Raw genomic sequence first — 23,719 nt, 5'->3', positions numbered from 1 at the left:
AAGGCCAGTCACCTCCTACAGAAAGCTGCTTCTCACCCTCTGCACCCTTGGAAGGCTAAGGGCCTGGCTCCTGCTCTCCCACTGCCCTCTGCTTTCTTCTGTCACAGACCTGATCACATCATGTGGAAATGTCTCTCCAGCTGGGAACCTGTGTCATTCATCATCATGCTTACATCCCAGGGCAGGGGCCCAGAGAGGGTTTATCATATAAATCAGTCTCTGTGGTCCCAGGGCTCCTTTCCCCAGGAGGCTGGGTCCTTACTCCTACTCCCATTTAGAATCTCAGCGACTGCTGTCCTTCGCAGGCATGGACAATCCAGTCTAGATTCTCTGGAACCCAGGGCCCGGCTGCATCACCCTTGATGCAAGTCCAGCCTTGGCCTAGAACCAATATGGGGAACTAGAGGACGCCTCCAAGCCTCATCTGACCTCATCTGACTCCCAAGTGAAGGTCTGACTGGGTAGTTTTCCAGCTGCAGGCGTCAGGGGAGCACACGGTTACTAAACACCTGCAGTTTGCCAGGACCCAAGGCTGTGCGTGTCTTATTTCACTTAACCATCATAAAGATTCTATAAGATATGCATTAATACTTCCAGTTTCCAGATGAAGAAACTGAGGTTCAGAGATGGTTGAAGAGTTTGGCTCAAGCCACACAGCTGGCAAGTGGCAAGAGCCAGGAATCCAGAGGGTGTGCCTTTTACACTGTCCTTCTCTGCCCCACATCTGGCCCGACCCAATCCTGGGCACCCTGAGCTGCCCTGGCCGCTGCAGCAGCAGGCTGGGTGCCCATTTGTGTCCCCTGAGGAGATGACTACTTGCCAGGGAGCTATGAGAAGCTGGGAGCTGTGTCTCCCATCACCTTCCAGGCAGGTGCCTCTCAGTCGGCCAGAGGCGCTCTTTGGCTTCCTCCTCCCACTTCCAGGATGCTGGGGCTGGGAGGGGAGCAATTGGAGGCCTCCTCTGAGCAGGGGAGCGGCATGCCTGTTTACATTCGACTACTTCCCACCTTCCTCTGCAGCTATTTCTGAAGGTGGGAAAAACAACATGACTTAAAATGCACAGAGGTTTTGCGTGGGGGGTGTGTGTACACTGACACATAAAACTCAGGGCAAACAAACACACATGTACAAAAGCATGCACACCTCCATCCACGTGCAGAGGGGAGCCGGGGGACCTCAGCCGCCCAGGCCGGTGAGTGGCGGTCGGGACGAGGGGTGAGGACTCTGTCAGCCGCCCAGGCCGGTGAGTGGAGGTCAGGAGGAGGGGTGAGGACTCTGTAGTGTGCTGTGTGGTGCAGAGGAAGCAGGGCTGTCCCTGTCGTGGGGCTAAGACTGTGGTCCTGCCTCACGGGCACACCAGAGGCCTCTGCTTCTTGCCCAGGCCTGACAGCAAACAGATCTTACTGTTACTTACCACTTCCTACCAGAGCACTTAGGGAAAAGCTGTTGACTATTCTGAGCATCTGTTCCTTAGTGTAGAATGAGCTCGTCATTAGGATTGAAGGAGCTGGGTGTGGTGCACACAGAGCTCAGGAAGTCTTAGTTCTCCGCATCCCCCAGGATGGGGAGGCACCCCAGCTCCAGGACTTCTCAGGGGGGAGAGAAGTTGGATCCTAGGACTTAACCAGTCCCTATGAAGCTTGCCCACTGTGGGCCCAGTGTCATCCCCAGGTGGGGTGGGGAGCTGGGGGCAGAACCAAATGCCACACCTTTAAGAGTGCCACTCTGGCAGGACCAAAAATGTAAAATGATTAGGAGAGCCCAAGACAGCTCGTGAGGGAAGAGAAGGCTGCAGTGGGTGGAGAGGGCCCTGAGGCCCTGACCGAGTCCCAGGCTCCTCTCCAGCGCCTCTGTCCCAGAGCCTCTTTCTGCTGATGCACAATGGTGTGAAGGGCATGGAGAAGCCACTTAAAAGCTCATTTAAAATGTTCAGAGACATGCCTTTCCCTCTACCCCAGGCTCACCCACCTCCTTGCCCCTGTGGCTGGGCTGGGGTGAGAGCCGGCATCTAGAGAGGGGGAGTGGCTGGATGCCTCACGTTCACATGCACCTCTGGCCCCGATGCTTGGCAAAGGCCTAGACAAGTCCTCCCCACCGCTGCTGAGCTTCCAGGATAGAACTCAGAGCTGCCCACTCACCTGCCATCACCACTTAAGGCTGTCTTGCACATGGCCCACTCATGCAGGCTTGATTAGCAGTTTCTGCAGGAGCTGCAGAGAAAGCTAATTGTCTTTTATCTATAATCTCCCCGGGTGAGCAAGAGTTCAGATTATCATGTGTATGCTTTCCCCGAGAGCTGGATTTCGGGCTCTTGGTGGCAGGGGCCGTGTCGTGCATGTTTTTGTGTCCCCATGGTGCCAAGTGTAGGACTGGCAGAGGGTACTGGTGAGTGGATACAAAGAGTGAAGTATGTAATGCTCCTATCAATCCTGTGTGCAGGTAGAGAAGGAAGAGATTATTTAGTCTCTGCAGCAGGAGCAACTGAGGCACCTAGAGGTTAAGTGACATGTCGGAGGGTACATGGCTTCTGACGTGGTGGGGTCAGAATTCAAACCCAGGTCTCTGACTCCATAGCCTGCCTCCCCGGCCCACGGCTCACTGCCTGGCAGACCGATGCTGGCCGGCCTGGTGGCCCAGCAAGCCTGCCTCAGTGGCCAGCCCCTCAGGGACGACCTGACCCTCTACCTCTCCTCCCCAACAGCGACCTGAGGGGGCCCTCGGGCACCATGCCTTGATTCCTATCTACAGGGACTCCCCTGGGGACACACAGAGAAGCCCCTGCTCCTCTGTGTGGTGGCACAGACCTCAGTCTGCCTCTGGACTGGGGGCTGGGGGCTGCTGTGTGCAGACCTCTGCAGCCTTGGCCTTCAGTGAGGGGGACATGGGGGGTCTAGCCCAAGAGAAGAGAGGAGCAAAGCTTCTTTTGGAAAAGCTGGCTCTGTGAGCTCTGACGGACCCCCTCTTCCAGGCAGCTGCTCTGGACCTAGCAGAAAGTATGGAATGGACTCCAGACACTTCCCACTGAACCACGATCCTTGGCAAAGCACCGAATGAAGAATTCTGGAGAAGCTGGCATCAGGGGCAGAGCGGCCCTTCTCCCGTTTCTCTGGCCCAGCACAGCTGGGGGCTCCTGCCAGCAGACAGCGATGCTCCTCCAGACGGCCGTGGGTGCAGAGTGGATCTATCCCCCTCCCCTCCTTGCAGCCCAGCCCCCCTGGGCTGGGAGCCCTCAGGAGGGAGGAGCACCAGGCAATGATCGATGGCCTGGCCTTCACTGCAGCTTCAGTGCCAGGGCCCCCTGAGCTGCAGAGACAGATGGGCAGCATAATTGAGTGTAGCGTTGATAAACTCCGGCCTCCTCACTGGCAGATAAGCTCTGGGTGGGGGGACACGAGGGGCGGGGGGCGGGCAGCGCTCCATCTGTACACCTGGCCCCTGAGAGCTCCTCCTGGGAGGGGAGCATGGCCCTCGCTCCCGCCTCCCATTTAATCACAGACAACCAGGACCTCAGGGCTGCAGGAGACCTCAGCGTTTATCTAGTCTTCCAGAGTCTGAATTCCATAAATAACTTATGCAAAGGAGGAGTGGTGAAGCAGAAGAAGCCGGCCTCTGCGATCAGTTTTGAGTTTGGCTCTGCCGCTCACTGTGTGACCTTGGGCAAAGTCAGCGCCCCGGGCCGGCAGGTGAGGATGAGACCCTCTCACAGAGCTGCTGTGAGGACCCCGGATCGAGGTCTAGGACGTGCCTGTTCGTGGCCCTCACGGCCCCCTTCCCCATTGCCCCTCCCCCCACCTTAGCTCCTACTTCTCAACTCTTACCTTTTGTAGTTAACTTTTCCTTTCTCTTATTCAGGTATAATAAGAGAGCACATAAATGGCACAAATCCCAAGTGTGCAGCTTGATGAATTTCTACATTAGTAGATACCAATATAACCACCCCTTGAACAAGAAACAAATACTTCCAAGCCCTCCTGAGGTTCCTGTGCGACGTTTCCCAGTCAATGTCCAGCTCCCACCTGGAGTAGCCATTGTCCCCCTGTTTCTGTCACCATCAGTCAACTTCATCTTTTAAGCACAGAATTCCCCTTCCTTCCCCATCACAACTCGAAACCACGGCTCTGGAAATATTGAGTCAGGCTCTAGGGAACTCCAGAACCTCAGACTTGAAATTCACTTAATTCATCCTCCTGCTTCACAGTGACTATAGCTTCTCAGGGTCTCATTCTTAATAAGTGATCTCCAAGAAGGGAGATGCCTGTATTTCTCTTTCTTGATCTACAGTCCTACATCTTAGGGTCCCCCCTCGGGTTGGAACCCTATGACCTGAACCCGTGAGTGCTATGCTGCCTCGAGGCAAAGGCAGGATGACCTCCTGGCCCCACACACCCCTGGCAGCTCTTCCCCAAAGCCCTGCTGGGCCTTGGCCTCCTCCTGGGGCAGCACTGCTGGCTGCTTTCTGCTGCCAGATCTATAGATATTCTGATGACAGAGTCTGCGGCAGCAGGCAAGGGGACAAGCAGGGGAGCAGCCAGAGAAGAGAGGCCCAGACCAGACTCCTTCTCACTGCCCCGGGCCCCTGCACCTACCCATTTCAGAGGCTCCTCGCACTCGATGGGCCCCAAGCCCAACATCTCCCAGCAAACCTGCTCAGGCAGCACCAGCACCCACCAGTCTCCAAGACTGGAAATCGCCACCGTGACCCTCTCCCGCCTCACACTGCCCTCCGCAGTGCGCATGCTTACGATCCCTTCTCATCGCTTGTCTTGACTCTTATGATAGCCTCTTTTGGTGTCTCCTTCTCAGCCCTGAGTGACCCTCTTGTTCCCAAACACCTCATGCTCCCCCCAGCCTAGACCTGCTATTTCCTTCCCTTCCTCAGGCCTCACACTCAACCGGCAAAACCTCTCCCCAACTTCAACTGTCAAACTCCTCTCCAGTCATTAAAAACCCATCCCAAATGCCACCTCCTTGTGACATGTTCCCAGAGTCCCTCCGAGAAAGGTGGTCATGCCCACTGCAGCCCCTGGAACCCGGAACAAACCTCCACTGTAACAGCATCTGTCTTACTGCCATTCAGTGAGCCTGTTTCCTCAACCAGGATGCAAGTTCCTGGAGGAAGGAATGGTTTGGTACTGATTTTTATCTTCTCAGAACCTAGGGCAGTGCAGAGGGTGGGAGGTGTTTACAACCATGAACTATGAGCGGCAACCCATTAGTGGGTCATGAAAACAGTTTAAAGTGGATAACAATGTGCATTAAAAAATGAAATAGACAATAGAATGTGTGGTATGTAGCTAGAGGAAGCAATGTTTTAAGAAACGTTTTTCTTTCTGTTTTATACACACACACACACTTGTACACAGTCAGATATGATGCAAAATCATGCATTTTTGCCCTTGAGTCGCAGCTATAAAAGCTTGGAAATGATGAGTCTGCAGGGCCTCTCTGACTGAGGTGAGTCCCTTCAACTCTTGTTGACGCCGCAGGAAGGATGATATAAATCAGTGTCAGAGGGAAGATACATTCCTGAGTGCTTTGTATATGCCAGATTTCTATTTGTTGGCCCTTTACATACCTTATCCTATCCTTCCAACATCCCTGTAAATGGGTACTTTTTAGAAGAGAAACTTCAACTCAGTGGAGCCCAGGGATCAGACCTAGGTCCCACAGCTCGGATGTGGATGGGCCTGAGTGGGAACCCGGCTGTGCCTCACACACCAGCCCTTTCTGCTTCCATGATTCTGGTACCAGAAGCTGTTCCAAGAGTAGAAGATACTGGGGAGACTGGAGGAGATCAGGGATAAAAATGGGGGGCATCTCTTGGGGAAAGGATGAGGTCTTCCCATCCACCTTTGCCCTCTCTTCCACTTTGCAGTGAGAGGAGTCACTGTTCCAGTAAAAACCTTTTCCTGGCTTGGGAGGGAAGGGATTTGTTTCCAGAAAGAAATATCTGCATCTCCAGGTCTCTGGACTGGCTTTGGACTCTCGGGGGCCTTAGATTAGGTCAGCCATTCAAAAGAGGGCTTTGGAGTCAGTCTGTACCTGACTCCTGGTGACCTTGAGTATCCCTACTCAGGCTGCTCCTCGGTAGCTGGGGAGAGACCTCCCTCATGGGGGAAATCTGACAGAGGTGATGCCTGCCAAGCGCCCGGCATTCAGTGGAGCCCTCTTCCACTTCCATCTCCCTGGGTTTGTCTGGGGCACAGTCTCCAGCTTCCAGGCCGCCCCCACACCAGGCCCGCCCCGGACGGCTTGCCCGTGGATGTGTGCCTGCCAGTTTGGGCAGCCCTTCCCAGGAGCCCTTCCATCTCAGGCTGACACTCCTTCTTGGTGGAGCTGCCCTCTCCTGGGTCAACTCTAAGCACTCCCTGCGGCTTCCAATCAGGGTTCTGTTTCTAGTCTTCAGGACTCTAGAAGGCTCTGGAACTCAGTCCAGATCACCAATGTCTGACAGTCTCACCCAACAAACAGTTCACTCTCCTTGGCTTAGGTGAGCAGCACCTCCATTTGCCCAGGTGCTCCTTGGAAGGGTCGAGAGGGCCCTTCCTAGCAGCGCTGCAAGTGTCCCAGTGTGACTGCAGCCCACAGACCGTCTGCACTGGCCGCCAGCCCAAGGGGCAGCCAAGGCCAAGCGCCAACCTTCAGCCTCTCCCGCTCCCTCCCTGTAATTGCCCCTGCCCTTCCTAGAAGCAGCCGGGGGTGCTGGGCAGCATTTCAGCAGCCCTTAAGACGCAGTGGGTCCCTGGGAGCCAGGTGCAGGCGGAAGGAGGGGGAGGCTTCAGAGAACGGCAAGCAATGCGCCTTCCTGCTCCCCTGCTTCTGCACATGCAGGGGCCTTGCCCAGAAGTCCCTGTCGCCGCTCGTGTACCCTGGGAATTCTCCGCGGCCTCTCTCACACTGTCCTTCTCTCAAGTCTTCCATTACCACCCCGCCCCCAGCTAATTAATCCCTTGCTCCTTCTCTCATCGAGGAACCCACATCCAGCATGATGCTCAGCTCCTGTGTCAGACTGTGAGCCCCTCGAGGGCAACTCTGTGACCCCTGTGCCCAGAACTAAGGGGGAGAGAAGCACCAAGCTGAGCACAGCGGGGGTGCACGGGGAGGGGTGCCTGGGGGGCGGGCTCGGGGCTGAGGAGAAAGACGCGGAGCCAGTGGGGAACAGACCAGTTACACAAGGAGAAGGGCCAAAGCTCTTCTAACGGAAAAAGAAAATGAAATCAGAATGAAAATTGATGAGGCGGAGAGAAAAGGAGACTCGTTTCATCAGCAGGTTTGCCAGATGACGCTCCGAGATAAATGGCACGTCGGAAGGAGCCTCGGCCCCGGTGGGGCTCACCGCCTCCCCTCTCTGTCAGCTGTCTCGGGCAGGCCTGCGAGACAGATGGCTGCAGCCGAGCCCTGCGGAGGGCCCCCCGCAACCGACCGCAGTGAGCACGGCCTGTCCGCGTGGCCTCCTCCAGGCCCGCCCTGCCCAGCCTGGGCCTGCCCCTTCCCGGGGCCCTCCCCGTCCCCTGCTTCCGCCCTCAGTCAGCACCCCCTCGTCCTGCCCTGACTGGAGCCTTTGTCAGAGGCCCTGTGTGACCTGGGCCCGCATCCAGCTTCTCTGCAGTCAGGGCAGGAGCAGAGGTCAGAGCGCGGGAAGTGGCAGAGGGCGCGGGGCAGGAGAGGACTGGGTTTGCCCCTGGCCTCACTGGCCTGGGGATGTGTCCGGGCCCCTCACCTGTGACCTGGGGGCTGGGCCACAGAGCGCTTCTAAAGCTGAGGTCCCTGGACCGGCACCATCGGCATCACCTGGAAATTTGTTAGCTGTGCAGATTCTCCAGCCCACCGCAGACCTCCAGGATCGGAGGGTGGGGCCTAGTTATCTGTGCTTGAGCAAACCCTCCAGGTGCCTCCGATGGGCTCCATGTTGGAGAACTGCTGGGCTGGATAATCTCTAAAGCGCCCCCCAGCTGAGCCTAGAATTCTGTAAACAAGAACAATGCCAGCTAGGAATGCTTAATTAAAACTCCGCATATGATGAGCTTCATATCATTATGCTGCTAGGTCAGGGTTGAGTATTCCAGACGCCTCGCACCTCTGGCCACAAGGAAACTCTCTACCCGATGGGCATTAATAGAGTCGCGACTGTATGCTGGCACTATGGGTGGCTAGGGGTACAAGGTCACGGGGAGGGCAGGTGTGATCACAGATTTAAAAAATCCCCACTCTACTAAAGCATGATAAGAGCTGTCACAGAAGTACCTACCAAGGGCAACATGGACACGGTCCAGAGGAGAACACACAATTCTGCCTCATGAGGGACACTGGGCAAAAATTCAGAGGAAATTTCCAGAAGTCATTCAATCATGCACAAAAAATGGGTAGATCTGAAGGTATGAAATGTACCAATAAAGTTGTTTTTGTTTCTTAAAAAAACAAACCTCCCAGGAAGTGTTGTCTAAATCAACAGGTCAACAGATGCACAGATGATGAAAGATGTTCTTTACATACTGGGGACACCAGAAACAAAGGTCCCGGGACAAAAATGATGAAGAGAACTTCAAGAACTGAGTGGTCCCCCTTAGTTTCCAAGAGTGCAGGTGGTGTGAAGAGACGGAACAGCAGGCTGGAGCCAGAAGGCACATGTTTCGCAGACAGAGGGCATGGAAGGCAGTGCCTCCTGTAGCCATCAATAACAATACCCCTTATGACCGTTTGCACCTCGCAGTTTAAATTCTTCCACCTCCACGATCCTGTGTGAGTCTCACAATAGGCTGGCAAGGTCATAGATGTCATCACTCCCATTTTAATGGAAAGGATATTAAGTGACTTGCCCAGGATCATATAGCAAGCAAGTGAAAGCCACGGCTTTTAGCTAAAAGACACTGTGTGCTTCCAAATCCAGATTTATTATCCCAGAGGGACAGCAATGTTAATAATGGTAGCCATTGACTGAGGACTCTCTCAGCCAGCCTTGGGCTGGGCTCTGACATGAGTGCTCACACTCAGTGCTCAAAACCACAGGAAGATAAGGGGATTACTAGCCCCATTTCACAGATGTGAGAGGATATGTCCCTCACCCAAGAACATCCAGCTGGTAAAACTAGGAGTCAAACAAGGTCTGGCAGCTGCCAATGCCCTCGCTCTAAACCCTGACCCCACAGCACCCTCCTCCAGCTGCCCCTGCCCAGCTCTTTTCAGGCCTGGAAAGGAATGGGAAGTTTCCAGCTGATCAAATTCCCCCAAGCGTGGGCCAGCCCAAGAGAAAGACACTGGCCCCTGGCCTAAGCTGAATAGCCCTTCTGGGAGAGGAAGGCCCTATCCAACCTGGCAGGGGCTTCTTGCCTCCAAGCCCATCAATGCCTTCTGAGCCCCACAGACCTGCTGGGGGACCACTGGCTTCTAGGGCCCAGGGCCTGGTGGAGGGAAACGCTTCCATCCCATGATCAATATCAGGCATAATTCAGTGACTGCAGCAAGTACAAAGGAGTGTAGGTTAAATCAATATTTAGAAGCTTCGAAATGAAACTAATTAAGAGCAAGCCTTAATGATTTTTACTGTCTGGGAATAAAAAAGACAAAAAAGCCTGCCTCTATTTCACGATTCCACCTTAGTAGCCTGTAATCGTTTGGGAAGAGCGGAAGGTGAAAAGCGATCCGAGCCAGCCCCACTTTCTTCATTGGAGGAGAGGGGAGTGCCTCGTCCTTGGCAGAGGAAGCCACGGAGGAGAAAATGGGTGGGATGCAGCACAGGATGCAAACAGCATTGCAGAAGTCCACTGGACCCTTACGGATTGAACTGTGTCCCCCACAAAAGATGCAATGAAGACCTACTCCTAGAGCCTGTGCATATGACCTTAATTTGGAAACAAGGTCTTTGCAGAGGTAATCAAGTAAAGATGAGGTTATATTAGGTTGCTGCTGCTGCTGCTAAGTCACTTCAGTCGTGTCCGACTCTGTGCCACCCCATAGATGGTAGCCCATCAGGCTCCCCCGTCCCTGGGATTCTCCAAGCAAGAACACTGGAGTGGGTTGCCATTTCTTTCTCCAATGCATGAAAGTGGAAAGTGAAAGTGAAGTTGCTCAGTCATGTCCGGCTCTTAGCGACCCCATGGACTGCAGCCTAGCAGGCTCCTCTGTCCATGGGATTTTCCAGGCAAGAGTACTGGAGTGGGGTGCCATTGCCTTCTCCGATTATTAGTTTAGAGTGGGCCTTAATCCAATACTGGTGTCCTTGTAAGAAGAGGTGAACTTGGACACAGACGCGGAGACACAGGGAGAATGCAATGAGGTGATGAAGAACGCAAATGAAGCGCTGCAGCTCTGAGCGGCCAAAGACAGCACCAGGGGCTGGGGGGGAACCTCCCCTCCAGGCTGCAGAAAGACTACGCCCTGCCGCCCGGCCAACATATCGATTTCAGGTTTCCAGCCTCCAGAACCCGAGGCGATTCAGTTACTCTTGGTTAAGCCATCCAGTCTACTTTGTAGTACTTTGATATGGCAGCCCCAGCAAACTTACGCTGGGATCCTAGGTTCTGGCTGTCACTCTACCACTTACTAACTGTACAAGCTTGGCAAAATGCTTAATCTCCATGAGCCTCAGTTTTCACTTCCGAGAAATGGGGATAAGACTAGTGCCTTCTTTGTCCAGAGATCTGGTTTAGATCTAATGAAAACATAAGTGTGAAATATGCTATGGGCTGTGATATACCATCTAGGCTTAACTGCTAGTGGAAAAAATCTGGGAATAACTCAGGAGCTGTCTGTCAAATGGGCAGGAAGGTCCTTGCCAGCTCACAGGGCTGGTTTAAAAATCAAATCAGATCACAGGTGTGAGGTGTCTTTGCCTCATTAGCAATATTATATACATGAAAGGGATTCTTAGTGTTGTTCTCAACAGGGATTCTATTTGTTGCCCACTTGGCCCTAGTTTTCTTATCTGTAAAATGAAAGGGTTGGACAACATTAAGATATTTTTTCTAAATCAATTCCTTATACATATATATGTTGATATATATTTGATATATACGTATATATTTAAAGTGGGGGCTTCCGTGGTGGCTCAGAGGTTAAAGCATCTGCCCGCAATGCGGAAGACCTGGGTTCGATCTCTGGGTCAGGAAGATCCCCTGGAGAAGGAAATGGCAACCCACTCCAGTATTCTTGCCTGGAGAATCCCATGGACAGAGAAGCCTGGTGGGCTATAGTCCACGGGGTCACAAAGAGTCGGATACGACTGAGCGACTTCACTTTCACTTTCTTTCCAGATATTTTCCTAAATCAATTCCTTATACATATATATGTTGATATATATTTGATATATGTGTATATATTTAAAATAGTACACCTTAGCATCCTAACTTCGTTCTCATCCCAGCAGCCCAGGAGAATGCAGAGGGGGGCCAGCTAAGTGCTGTGGTGAGGGACGGGAGTGCTGGGCTTTGCACACTTTTGCCCCCTATTGCCTCAGGGAGGAAGCCGAGCCCTTTTCCTCTGTCCTCACTCAAGCTTACCAGGCATGAAACGAACAGGAAACCACGCAGGCAGCAAATAAAATCTCTATCGATCATGAGATGGCTGGCATCCCAGGTCCAGCTGCTCAGAGCTGGTCAACTTAAATAAATTTTCCTAATGATCCACTCGCACTTAACGCTAGAGCTGCGTCTTGTTAAAGCACAATGAAACGGGGCGGCTGACCGCGGGGCTGCTGCTCTGTCAGGGCCTCGTCCAGGGCTCCAGGGGTGCGGCTCTCAGGTGACCTCTCAGCATTTTGGAAGGAGCTGCACTTTGCAGCAGTGGGGTTCTCAAATGGGGGACCAACCTTCCTGCCATACGACGACCAATATTCTTCCCAGACGGGCATCAGTGTGGTGAGTGAGCATCTGTTTGCACGCCCTCACAGGAAGGGGAACATTCGCAGCAGCACATGACAGTCGCCACCACGCAGCAGCCACCTGGGGTTGACACCACGCTGGTGGTCACCCCACCTGCAGCACACCGTCTCCATCAGCATCACCCTGTTGTCGCCCTCAGCTGTGACCCCAGGACCCCTCACTCACTGTCTTCACCACGCATCACTGTGAACACCTTTCAGTAGCATCATCATCCCTGCACCCGCTGCCTCGATCCCGGTCATCGTAAGTACCCTGATCATCCTAAGATTTGTTCGGGTTCACCTCTGTGACTTGTACACCATCTGAAAGAGATATGGATTTTGCCATTGGGAAATACAGATGAAGAGACCCTGTAAGGCTAACATGAGCGTGAGTGGATTCACATGTACACCCTAAAAGCAGCATGAATGTGGGCATGTGATGCATACACAGTACCGGGGGAAGGGAAGTGGGGCTGGGAGTGTAAACGGGGACAGGCAACCAGAGCTTCGCATTCTCCTTGGGGGAATAAAAATGATCACTCTTTGCCTCCTGTTATCTCTGTTTTTCAAGTCTGGCTGCACCAGAGATTCATATGAGGATCTTTTAAAATATACTCATATCTGCATCTCACTCCAGACCAATTAAACCAATCTCTGGGGGTGCAATGCAGGCATGGAATGAAAACTCCCCAGAATTTATTTGCATGTAAATTTTACATAAAAAACAAATCTGTAAAATAAAGTTGAACTCCATGGTTGTTGAAGCATTTAGGGAAAATGTACTAATACCAGCAATTTACTTTAAAATGCAGGAAAAATAAGATGGATTGATGGATGGGAGGAGATATGATAAAGCAAGTGTCATCCAAGGTTAATGGTAGAATCTAGGTAGTGGGTATATGACTGCTCACTGTTAAATTCTGTCAACTTTGCTGTGATACAATATTTAAAATTTTTCATAATAAAGTAGAGGGGGAAATACCCAACTGGTTTTGCTGAGAAGCACTGCACCTAATGGAAAATTCCATAAGCAAGTGAGCGTCTCTTTCCTCCACCCTCCATGTGTGAAAAAACATCCTACCCTTTTCTCATCAGACTCACGGACTCTCTACCAGTGTTTCCCAGCCCTCCCTGGGTCTCAGCACACACAGACAAGGGTATTTGGGTGGGCACCAGGGGAGATGGAGTGGCTGCCCACGGGAGCGGGCGGCTGGGGAGATATCGGCTGCCCAGGCCTCAAGGGGCTGCCCAAGTGCCAGGGCGGGGCCCATGACCACTGCCATGCAGGCAGGCCAGCTCTGTTCTGCTCAGTGTCCCCAGGTCTCCCCTTTCTAAAGCCTCGGCTAGCGTTCTTGGCAGGGATTGAAACCTCTCCCAGGAACACCAGGGTATACTGTAGTGTGTGTGAGTGTGGGGGGGGAGACACTGTGGGCAGGGCCAGGCCTGTGGTGTGTGTGTGGGTGACTGTGTGTGTCTGGTGACTGTGTGTGTCTGGTGTGTGTGTGTGTCTGTGGTGTGTGTGTCTGATGTGTGTGTGTGTGCCTGGTGTGTGTGTATGTGGTGTGTGTTTGTGTGTGTGTGTGTCTGCTGTGTGTGTATGTGGTGTGTGTGTGTGCGTCTGGTGTGTGTGTATGTGGTGTGTGTGTCTGTGGTGTATGTGTCTGTGTGTCTGGTGTGTGTTTGTGTGTGTGGTGTGTGTGTGTCTGTGTGTCTGGTGTGTGTGTGCATCTAGTGTGTGTGTTTGGTGTGTGTGTGTGTCTGGTGTGTGTGTATGTGGCGTGTCTGGTGTGTGTGTGTGGTGTGGTGGACACTGCGGGCAGGGCCATGCCCCTGCCTCATCTGTATGCTCCTCCAGGCCGGCTGGCCCTGCCGGGAGAGCGCCATGGCAACACCACGCTCTTTAAACACAGGAGTCTGTGCTGCCATCGCAAAGCAGCATTAGGCAATTTAATTAAGGAGCTGGCGGCAGACAAACTTTGTGAGTTAAAGGCATTTTATTAAATCCCATTGTATTATGCAGCTCGGTTCCCCCAGGAGCTGCAGAGCTGGGGGAGGACAGAGGAGAATTTGCTGGTTTCTTTCCTCTTCTTTGCTTCTTTCTGGCCCCCCTTCTGCTTCATGAATGCATTCACTGAGCGTAGGGGCCCCCGGCCGTGACTGTCCGTTCCCCCGGGCCCGAGCGCCAGGCCCCGGCAGAGAGCCTGCCGGCTGCAGTCTGGGCTGCAGGGCCAGGCCTCCAACCTCAGTCTCGAGATCATACAACTAGGAAGGGGCAAGAACCAGTGGTCTTAACAACCCCATTTTATATATTTATAAACTTATATATATGCATGGGGGCTTCCCCAATGGCTCAGTGGGTAAAGAATCCACCTGCAATGCAGGAGATGTGGGTTCGATTCCTGGAGAAGGGCATGGCAACCCACTCCAGTATTCTTGCCTGGAGAATCCCGTGTACAAAGGAGCCTGGAGGGCTACAGTCCAAAGGGCTGCAGAGTTGGACACGACTGTGTGATTACAGACACACATATACGCAAGCACATGCATATGCATGTGAGTATATATGTATGTGCAGTATATATAATTATTACAGTTATATATAATTATTAGTTATATATAATTATTACAGTTATATATAATTATTAGTTATATATAATTATTACAGTTATATATAAATAATGCTTTTCGGATATAATTCATGTGTCACAATTCACAATCACATTATATTTGAGAGGTAAATTTAGTGGCCAGATTTGCCACCAAGTTCAAGGATGTTTTATTATTACCAAGAGGAAGCTCCTCTTGGAAGGGCATCCAGCTGTCTGAGCAAACAGAGCCGCAGCCTGGCCACGGGCTCCCTGGGAGTCGGTGGGCCCCGCCTTCTCCCAGCCTCCACCTCTTTCCTCACCACTGCCCTCTCTCCTTGCCCCCTCCCACCTTGCAGGTCATCCATCATTCCTCTCTCTGCCCCCACCAGCTCCTGATGCTGCCATCTGGTTGGGGGTCTCCTCTGCCTCCACACCCTTGCCCCCACCTGGCAGAGAATGGGTGCAGCTGCAGCCCAGGTCAGCCCTTGGAGAAGTCCCCAGAGGGGTGGCCATGTGTGTGCAGCCCAGGGGTGATGGAGCTGGCTGTGGTGGGAGGCCCAGGTCCACTCTGCCCCCAAGGAAATCTCCCGAAGAAACAGCAGCTCCACCACTCATCAACTAGGGGACCCCCTCCCTGAACCCCAGATCACTTGTAAAATGGGATAAGAACATCTTCTCTGAGTTTTAGCAGGTACAATTTAATGAACACTTACTCTGTCCTGGGCCTCTCCTAAAGTTTCTCTATTCTCTAACCCATGTGAACAGCCCTCTGAGAGTGGCAGGTATATGCACTGCAGGGGAAACGGGGGCTCAGAGAAGTGAAGCCACCGCCCAGGCCCCACAGCTGGCACGTGCAGAAGCCACGACACACGTCCAGCCCGTGACGCTGGGCCCTGACTCCTCACCACACCACGTGCCAGGCCGCGAGGGAGCCCACTTGTGGATGGTGGAGGTGTTCACAGTGCTCCTCGACCGAAACCTCCAGAACAACAGAAGCAAGCGTCTTCTCCCCAACTCCCACACAGTTCTGCTGTGGCATGGCCAGCTTTCTCCCACTGACACAAGAAGAAGTGCTCCAGGGGCTGTGCCCCCTCCCTTCTGCTGGAGCAGCTCAGGCTGCACACATGTGAGGGTGCGTGTGTGTCTGTGTGTGTGCACATGCGTGAGGGAGAGGCGCAGAGCCGGCCAGGTGAACCAGCTCGGAGGGGAGCAGATACAGAGCCTATTTTATTTCTTTTACCACTTCTTGCTCTCCTGGGCTCAAGGCCTGAGTGGTGCCAGCTCGTTTTCCCAGGGAATTAACAAGGGAACATTCTTCTCTGTAATAATGATAAAAATAATAATAATTAACACAGCTGTGGCTTATATTTCTCCAGCGTCTCTCTCCCCAGATCTCAAAACTCTGGGCAAATAGCAAACCTGCTGGCTTTCCAGTCATAGTCGCGAGCCTGGGAAGCCTCAGGCCCTGCCAGATTTCCTGTCTGCTCCAGCTGGGCAGCAAGGCAGGTGCACAGGAGACTGTTCCAGAAGCTGCCCCCTCAGGTTACTAGCGGAGCTGGGAAATGACCCCTGGTGCCCTGCCTTCTCACTCCTTCCCATTCTGGGCTCACCCTGTGCCCAGGAGGTGAGCAGGTGAGGAAGGAAGTGGGGTGTCAGCCGTCTTTGCCCAACTTTGAAAGGTGACCCCCTCTCCGGGCTCCTAACACAGGGGCGCTGCCTTCGGGAGGACGACCCCCGCTCCTCCAGCCAATGGAGCCACGGCCGGCAGGTCTGGTCCCTGCAGAGAAAGGCTGATGGCTTTTTCTGGTCCCAGCCAGGAGTCATTACACACCAAATGCCTAGTTTAAACAAGTGATTAGGCAGCTCTATTACAAGCACACGTGCTTCCCGCCAGGGAGGGACAGGAACGTCCAGAGGTGGCCGAGGGGGAGGAGCAGGTCCTCAGAGCCTTGTGGCAACGGCTATCTCCTCCAGAGCAGTCTTCAGGGAATTCAGGGCAAGGAGAGTTCCCGAGGTCCTGAGAGCCGGCATCCTGACAGACTTTTAGACACAGAGCCCACTCCCAACTGCCCAGGCAGCCCACCCAGCCCTCACAGACGTGAAGGCCTTGGCAATTTAAATACAGAGAAGCCAAAACTCTCAAGCAGTCTGTGGCTTCGCCTCCCCAAAGACACACTTGAAAAGCAATTACTGGATTTGAGCAACACTTCCTTTGCTTCCTCTAGGAGCCATAGGACGAGGAAAAGGTCAGAAGGGTAAACACAGACAGCAACTCTGTTTATCATAAACACGTCCCCCGCATCTCCGGAGAGAAAGCCTGCTTAATCTCGAGTTCACAGCTGGACTGAAGAGCCTGGCAAATACCTGAAATCGTGTGTGTGCACGTGAGTGTGGGCATATGGGTATGTTTCTCCTTGAGTGGTATCTATGGCCCCAAATGTTAAGGACCACTGCTCTATTCCTGGGTCAGTTCTGAAGAGGATGGACTGGCCCCTTTCCATAAAATTCTCTTCGTCCTTCAGAAACCAGCAGTGGATTTTGAGGCCTGGATCCCACCAGCTTGAAGAAGGGGTCTAGGACAACTCTGGGGACACAGCAGAACAACCGTGACAGGGACACTTTGCCCAGGCAATGCTGTGGCTGCCTCCAATCGAGCGGCGGGGATGAAGTGCCTTCCTTGTCACCTTTTCCCCGCGGTGACAGCTCCATATCTGCTGTTCTCTGTCACCGCAGTGACAGCCTTCTAATGACAAAGGCAGCATCAAAGTCATATAAATCCCTCCAGAACCCCGGGGGCTAGATGAAGAACAGGCTCAGGAAGCTGGGACCAAACGCTTTACACAGCAGCATGGAGAGAACACAGCCTTCAGAATAGGAAAGATTTGAGCTCAAATCCTACTTCTGCTTCTTCCTAACTGTGTGACCTTGAACAAATTACTTATCCTCTCTGAGTGTCAATTCCTACATCTGTAAAATGGGAATAATGTCTCACAGGGTTATTGAGGATTCAGTGAGATTGTTGCTGTTCAGTCGCTTAGTCATGTCTGACTCTTTGTGACCCCGTGGACTGCAGCACAACAGGCTTTCCTGTCCTTCACCATCTCCTAGAACTTGTTCAAACTCATGTCCATTGAGTCAGCTTTGCCATCCAACCATCTAGTCAAAGTTATAGATGTGAGAGTCGGACCATAAGAAGGCTGAGTGCCAAAGAATTGATGCTTTTGAACTGTGGTTTGAGAAGACTCTTGAGAGTCCCTTGGACTGCAAGGAGATCCAACCAGTCCATCCTAAAGGAAATCAAACACATCCTGAATATCCATTGGAAGGACTGATGCTGAAGCTCTAATACTTTGGCCACCTGATGCAAAGAGCTGACTCACTGGAAAAGACCCTGATGCTGGGCAAGATTGAAGGCAGGAGGAGCAGGGGTCAACAGAGGATGAGATGCTGGGCAAGATTGAAGGCAGGAGGAGCAGGGGTCAACAGAGGATGAGATGGTCGGATGGCATCACTGACTCGATGGACATGCGTTTGAGTAAGCTCCAGGAGTTGGTGATAGACAGGGAGGCCTGGCATGCTGCAGTCCATGAGTTCGTAGAGTCGGACACGACTGAGCAATTGAACTGAACTGAGTGAAGTAATACTTACAAAAAATCTGGCACAGTGCTGGCGCACAGCAGGAGTTCAACAAATGAATTCTATATCCCAGCAGACGTGGCTATGACATGCACACCTACACCCTCCTGCTTCACTAGTGCAGTATCAGAGAAAAAGGGCCCCAGGGGAGAACGGCTTTTTGGTAACATGTGAATGGGCCAGAAGCTACTGCTTCCCAAATTGCTGAATCTCCCAATCCTTCATGTGCCCCTGGGGTCCCCTTCTCCTCTGGGTGCTCCATCTGTCACTCAGTCCCTCTGCCTCAGCTCTCTCCTTGTGATGAGGGAAGCCACCAGCTCTCCTTGACCAAATGCAGACCCCGGCTGCTTGAGCAGCAGCCCCAGCCCCATCTTCCCCACCCGCCTCTGCAGGGCCTCCCCTCCTCTCCTCATTTCCTGAGCTGAATAGGAACTAGATGTTCCCTTCTGTGCCTGCAGGCCTTTTAACTCGCTCTGGAATGCTCTTCCATTCGCAGCTGGGGAAACTCTTAATTACCATCCATCATCAGCTCAACTGTCACCTCCTTTGTGACATCCCTGCCCTCCGTCCTCTCCCTCCCCCAGCACCAACCCCAGCTGAGCAGCAGCCACGGGGTGGCTGCCTCCCGGGCCTGAGTTTCTCCAGGGCAGGGGCTGGGCCTGCTCCACCCTGGCTTCCCCTTCACCTCACACGGGGGTTGGCACATGATTGGTGCTCAATAAATGTGGGTTGCGGAGAAGGCAATGGCACCCACTCCAGTACTCTTGCCTGGAAAATCCCACAGGAGGAGCCTGGTAGGCTGCAGTCCATGGGGTCACCGAGGGTCAGACACAACTGAGCAACTTCACTTTCACTTTTTACTTTCATGCATTGGAGAAGAAAATGGCAACCCACTCCAGTGTTCTTGCCTGGAGAATCCCAGGGAAGGGGGAGCCTAGTGGGCTGCCATCTATGGGGTCGCAGAGTCAGACACGACTGAAGTGACTTAGCAGCAGCAGCAGCAAATGTGGGTTGGAGGTAAAAGAACAAGTAGTGTGACTGCCCATGCCTGGCAGTGGGGCTGCCCTTAACAGGAGGCTTCCTGAAAAGGGACAGCCCCCCATTAAAAGGTGGCCAGCTGGGGCTCTGATGGGGGAGATCTAACCCCGCGTCTAGACTACATGAGCAGTGGGAGACAATTAGAAGGCGGATCTGCACGTGCCTATTTCAAGCCATGGGGCCAGGGCACAGGGTTTCTGCCAATCACTGCAGACCGTTCTCTACCTTGCACCTGCATCAGGAGGAAGCAGATGTGAAGGGAGAGAAGAGGGGAATTAACCATCAGGAACACTGGCAGTGTTAGGGCAAGCTCTGAGAGGCTGGCATCCTCCACTCACTTCACAGGCGAGGACACTGAGGCTCAGAGGCGATTCACTGGCCCAGAGCCAGGCAAGAAGCTGCACAGAGCTGAAACCGGAGCCAAGATGGTCCCACTCTAGAGCCAGAGCTCTTTTCTTCCCAAGATGCTGTCTTCTGCAGAAATCATAACAGCACCCAGAGGGAAGAGGAATGGGGAAAGGCTCACACTGAAAGGCTGTGCGTGCACATGCATGCCTGTGTGATATTTCCCCTTCATCACCAATGAAGAGAGAATGGATTGAGGAAGGTCTGGACAACCTCTCCTCCCACATATCCGGATGCAGGTCAGGGGATTTCACACGGGGTTCGGGGTCACAAGGAGAGCCTCTGAGCAGCTGTCACCATCTCCAAGTACTGGTAGGGAATGGCTCTCTCAGCACAGAGACGAACAACCCAGGGGCTTCAGCCCACGCTTGTTTCTATCCCATGTTTGCTTACTTGACCAAAGTCTCAGCCCCAAAAGGATGGGCAGGAAGTGTGGGGAGAGGGAGGGAGCCCTTCAGGGTGAGAGGAGAGGGGGCTCCAGACACAGGGGTGAAGTGAAGGACGGAGCCAGGGGCCAGCTGCTTGGACGAAACCAGCCCACCTCAGATTTCAGTACCTTTATTTTCTATCAGAAACATGTGATCTGGAAAATCTTGAGACTCCTGTGTGCTTTTTTTTTTTTTTTTTGCATGTGCACTATCATTTTTTTTAAAAATGTTTAATGCTCTTTTTAAAAAATCTACTCTTGTTTCTGTTGAAACTGACAGGAAATCAGGACTGTAGGCACCTAGTTAGTGCATGGCTGGGGGCGCAGTCCCACGGGTTCTCTGCAGTTGAGGAAGGGTGGGACACAGAGAGGGGGAGACGGAGGACCACAACCACACCAGAGTGAACAGCGACCGTGGAGCGTGCCAGCTTTCCTTGCACACGGGAACTGCTTCAGGTCCACATCAACTTCATGGGCAGCCCCGGCGCCTGAATTCAGAGCCAGGGCCCTGCAGCAGCTGGGCAGTTTTCACAGCTCCTGTTCGGGTGCCAGGAGGGCGGCTGGCTTGCCTCCCGCTGGAGTGGAGGTGCCATGGAGCCTGTGGTGACCACAAGATCCTGACTCCAGGTGCAAAAGGCGCAAGGAGGCAAAAGCAAGGCTGGCAAGTTAAGGAGAAAAGAAGACCTTGAGGGGCCTGGTGTGGCAGGGTTAATCGCTTCTTTCCTTCAAGAGAGATTTCATGCCACGTTGAATAAATAAAACACTATGCAACTGCAGAAGAGAGGTTCTGCAGCGCATTAGATACCACCACACTCTTTCCCGTCTGTCGGTCGCCATCACGGTGACTGATGACTTATCAGAAACCACACTGACATTTCCAAATGAGATGTTTTGATAGAAGTGCCATTCAACAGGGCCAAAAAAGCCAGATATAACCTGAATGTAAATGAGGGACATGTCACCTTTGTTTCACCTATTTAAAGGTTTCTTGTCTGACAACAAGATCTCCAGGAGAGAGCTCAGGAGAGGGGGGCAAGAGAGAGGTGGATGGGAAGATGGGCAGGTGAGAGGGAAGGAAGACCACAATCCTGTAAGAGCCCAAAGGAAGAGGAGGCCCGCCCACGGGAACAGCAGGAAGTCAGGGCAGCAGAGGCCAGGGGACGGCTCTGACTTTCATGCTGAGTCACTGGGCGATGCAGCACAAACAAGCAGCTGCGAAAACCTCGGCCTGCACTGCCCAACATGGCAGCCCCCATGGCCACTGAACACGTGAACCGTGGCCAGTCCAGACTGAGAAGTGCAGTACGCTGCCGTCCACGCCAGCTTACACAGGTTTAATGTGCAGAAAGAATGAAAGTACTAGCAAATCTGTTACTCCCATTATATGTTGAAATGATAATCTGGGCTGATACACTGGGTTACACGTTATTAGCATCACCTGTTTCTTTTCACATTTTTAATGTGGCTGTTGCTGTTCAGTCACTAAGTCATGTCCAACTCTTTTGCAACCCCGTGGACTGGCCCTCGGGGCTCCTCTGTCCATGGGATTTCCCAGGCAAGAATACTGGAGTGGGTTGCCATTTGCTTCTCCAGGGAATCTTCCTGACCCAGGGATCAAACCTGTGTCTCCTGCATTGGCAGGCAGGTTCTTTACCACTGAGTCACCTGGGAAGCCCTTCATGCGGCTACTCCATATATAAAATGCAGTTTGTATTATATTTCTATTGAGGAGCAATAGCATAGACTGCGGTTTAGAAAGATGCAGGTCCAGATCCTACCTCCATCACTCACTCAAGGCTTCCCCTTCCTAGTCCTAGGTAGGAGCCAGGACTGAACACTCCCCAAGTCTCATCACTAACTAGCTGCAGGCTTAACTTTTCCATTGGCCCTCTCTGAGAGTCTGGGAAACTGTTACCCCTTGGCACCTTGGTTTTCTCAGTGTAAAATGAAGGGTGGGCTGATGACTTCTGAGTGTGCCCCAAAGCTCTGTGACCTACCTAACTTCCGGGCGCCTGTTCCCTCACCTGTCTTTGAGAGGGGCAAGTAGCAGTATCGGAGGGAGGTGCAGTGGTGATGTTCCTGACCTCCTAGGGTAGCCTGATGTGCTTGCATCTTGTGGCAGACACCACGGCTCTGGGCTGGGGTCTGGACCGGGGGCATGGTGCTGAAGCCCCCACATCACCAGCGTGTGCAGCCTGGGCTGTGACCAGCCTCGTGAGCCCAAGTGGGGGATTCAAAGTGCGTTTAAAGAAGGTGGGGGAGCATCAGAGCATCGCCTAGTCCCTGGGGAAGCAAATACCCTTCCTAGAGCTGGGCCAGCTCCCAGATGCTGCCCACAGCCAGCCCCTCTGCTCTGCTGAGGCACGCACCTCCCAGGCCAGTGCAGGAACAAGGATGAAGACCAGGATTACCAGGGGCACCAAGGCAGGAAGGGGGTGCTGACAGCAATCTGAAGATCCCGGGTGAGCCAATACTCCAGACCCCTGACCAAGTCTGGCTGGGGGCCAATGCTTTCTCTCTTTGACCCTGAACTCCAAGGCCTTAAAGAGCAGGGGAGAGCTCTTCTCACCACATCTAGATCAAGCAACCTTTCATGGAGGGTGGGCCACGGTCCTCTTACACCAGAATCAGGTTCACGGTACTTACTAATCCTGCAGATTCCTATGCACACCCAGACTTCTGGAATCACATTCTCTGGAGGTGAGACCCAGGAACCTGTGAGCTGAACCCACTCTGGAGGTGGTCTTTGACAAGCACTGATGGAGATCCCAGTCAGGGTCAGCCTAAGACTTCCGGGCTGGGGAGTGCCCTCCCTGCCCCCAGCCTGGAGCAGGCTGCATTGGCCCCATCAGCGGGTGAGCGGGGGAGGTTCAAGCGTAAGTGAAGGACCAGATGTGCATCGCAGGGGGAGGGTCGCTGCACCCTCTTGTCGCAGCCGTGTATGTCAGAGCTGGTTCCCACCTGGGGAGCGGGCCATGCCGCGGCAGCAGGGCCGCAGTGGGGATGTCCCAGGTGAAGAACCAGCCATGCTGATGTATCTGGCCTCCCGTCCTCAGGGACAACAGGCCGATGGCAATGAGCTCTAAGCGCCCTCAGAGCAGCAGGGGTCCTGACCTTCCCATGCCTCTCCCTCAGGCACAGGTAGGGGCGGGAGAGGAGGGACCCGGGCCCGTGGCCCAGCCAAGCCAAGAGGGGCAGGAGCAGGAAACGACCCAGGGCTGGGGCTGGCTGGTCCAGGTGTGGGCAGACCATGGGGAGCACGCAAAGAGAAGGCAGCAGAGGGGCAGTCGCCTGTGTCTCCCTCAGGAGGAGGCGACGGAGGGGCCAGGGCAGGGGCCTCCCTCAAGGCTGCCCTCAGCTGCCAACATGCCTGGCACCATGGAAGCCTGGGAGAGGATGCTCTGAGAGATCCCTCTCTCCCAACTCCCAGTTTCCACCTCCCCACGAGTCAGTGCTCCCACCAAACTGAAGGATGGCACTCAGATGTGGGGCTCCCACCAGGGCACACCAGCAATGCCCGCTTCCTCTCCTGTGGCACCAGCGGTCACCTAAGGGGCTGCATGGCTGCCCACTGCAGCGCAGACCTTCACCTGCAGGCCTAATGGGCTCAGGTCATGGGGGTGGCGGCAGCCTGGAGCCAGGCTGCTCCTGAGGAGCCCGGGGCCTCCCACCAGCCCCACCGGGTCCCCATGGTGGGGGGCCCCGGCCGAGTCTCCAGAGGGCGCTGTACAGACACCAGAGCCCAGCACCCTGGCTTCAGGAGGGAGGAGA

The 23,719-nt window shown here is 53.6% G+C and overlaps 1 protein-coding gene and 1 long non-coding RNA gene across 5 annotated transcripts in view; one reads left to right on the top strand and one right to left on the bottom strand.

Annotated features, from left to right (window-relative positions):
- Positions 1 to 23,719, bottom strand: part of LRRN2 (leucine rich repeat neuronal 2) — a 61,323-nt gene that overhangs the window by 3,911 nt on the left and 33,693 nt on the right. The window contains exon 1 of one of the 3 annotated variants that reach the window (XM_086345662.1): positions 7,721 to 7,839. The exons of the other annotated variants lie outside the window; for them this stretch is intronic. The gene's annotated coding sequence lies outside the window, so the exon portion shown is untranslated. Of the gene's footprint in view, positions 1 to 7,720; positions 7,840 to 23,719 lie in introns of those variants that run through there. 3 annotated transcript variants of the gene reach the window in all.
- Positions 12,010 to 20,118, top strand: LOC147357123 (uncharacterized). 2 transcript variants are annotated; one of them, XR_015143789.1, is made up of 3 exons: positions 12,010 to 12,119; positions 15,208 to 15,574; positions 16,668 to 20,118. It is a non-coding gene; the product is annotated as an uncharacterized LOC147357123 (long non-coding RNA). The 2 variants fall into 2 exon arrangements; XR_015143788.1 differs by lacking the exon at positions 16,668 to 20,118 and having other exon boundaries at positions 15,208 to 15,796.

This window comes from Bos grunniens, chromosome 16 (assembly GCF_055505025.1).
Source record: "Bos grunniens cultivar Pamir isolate PY7600 chromosome 16, Bosgru_T2T1.0, whole genome shotgun sequence".
Taxonomy (NCBI): Eukaryota; Metazoa; Chordata; class Mammalia; order Artiodactyla; family Bovidae; genus Bos; species Bos grunniens.
This window is presented reverse-complemented; position numbering and strand designations above follow the sequence as displayed.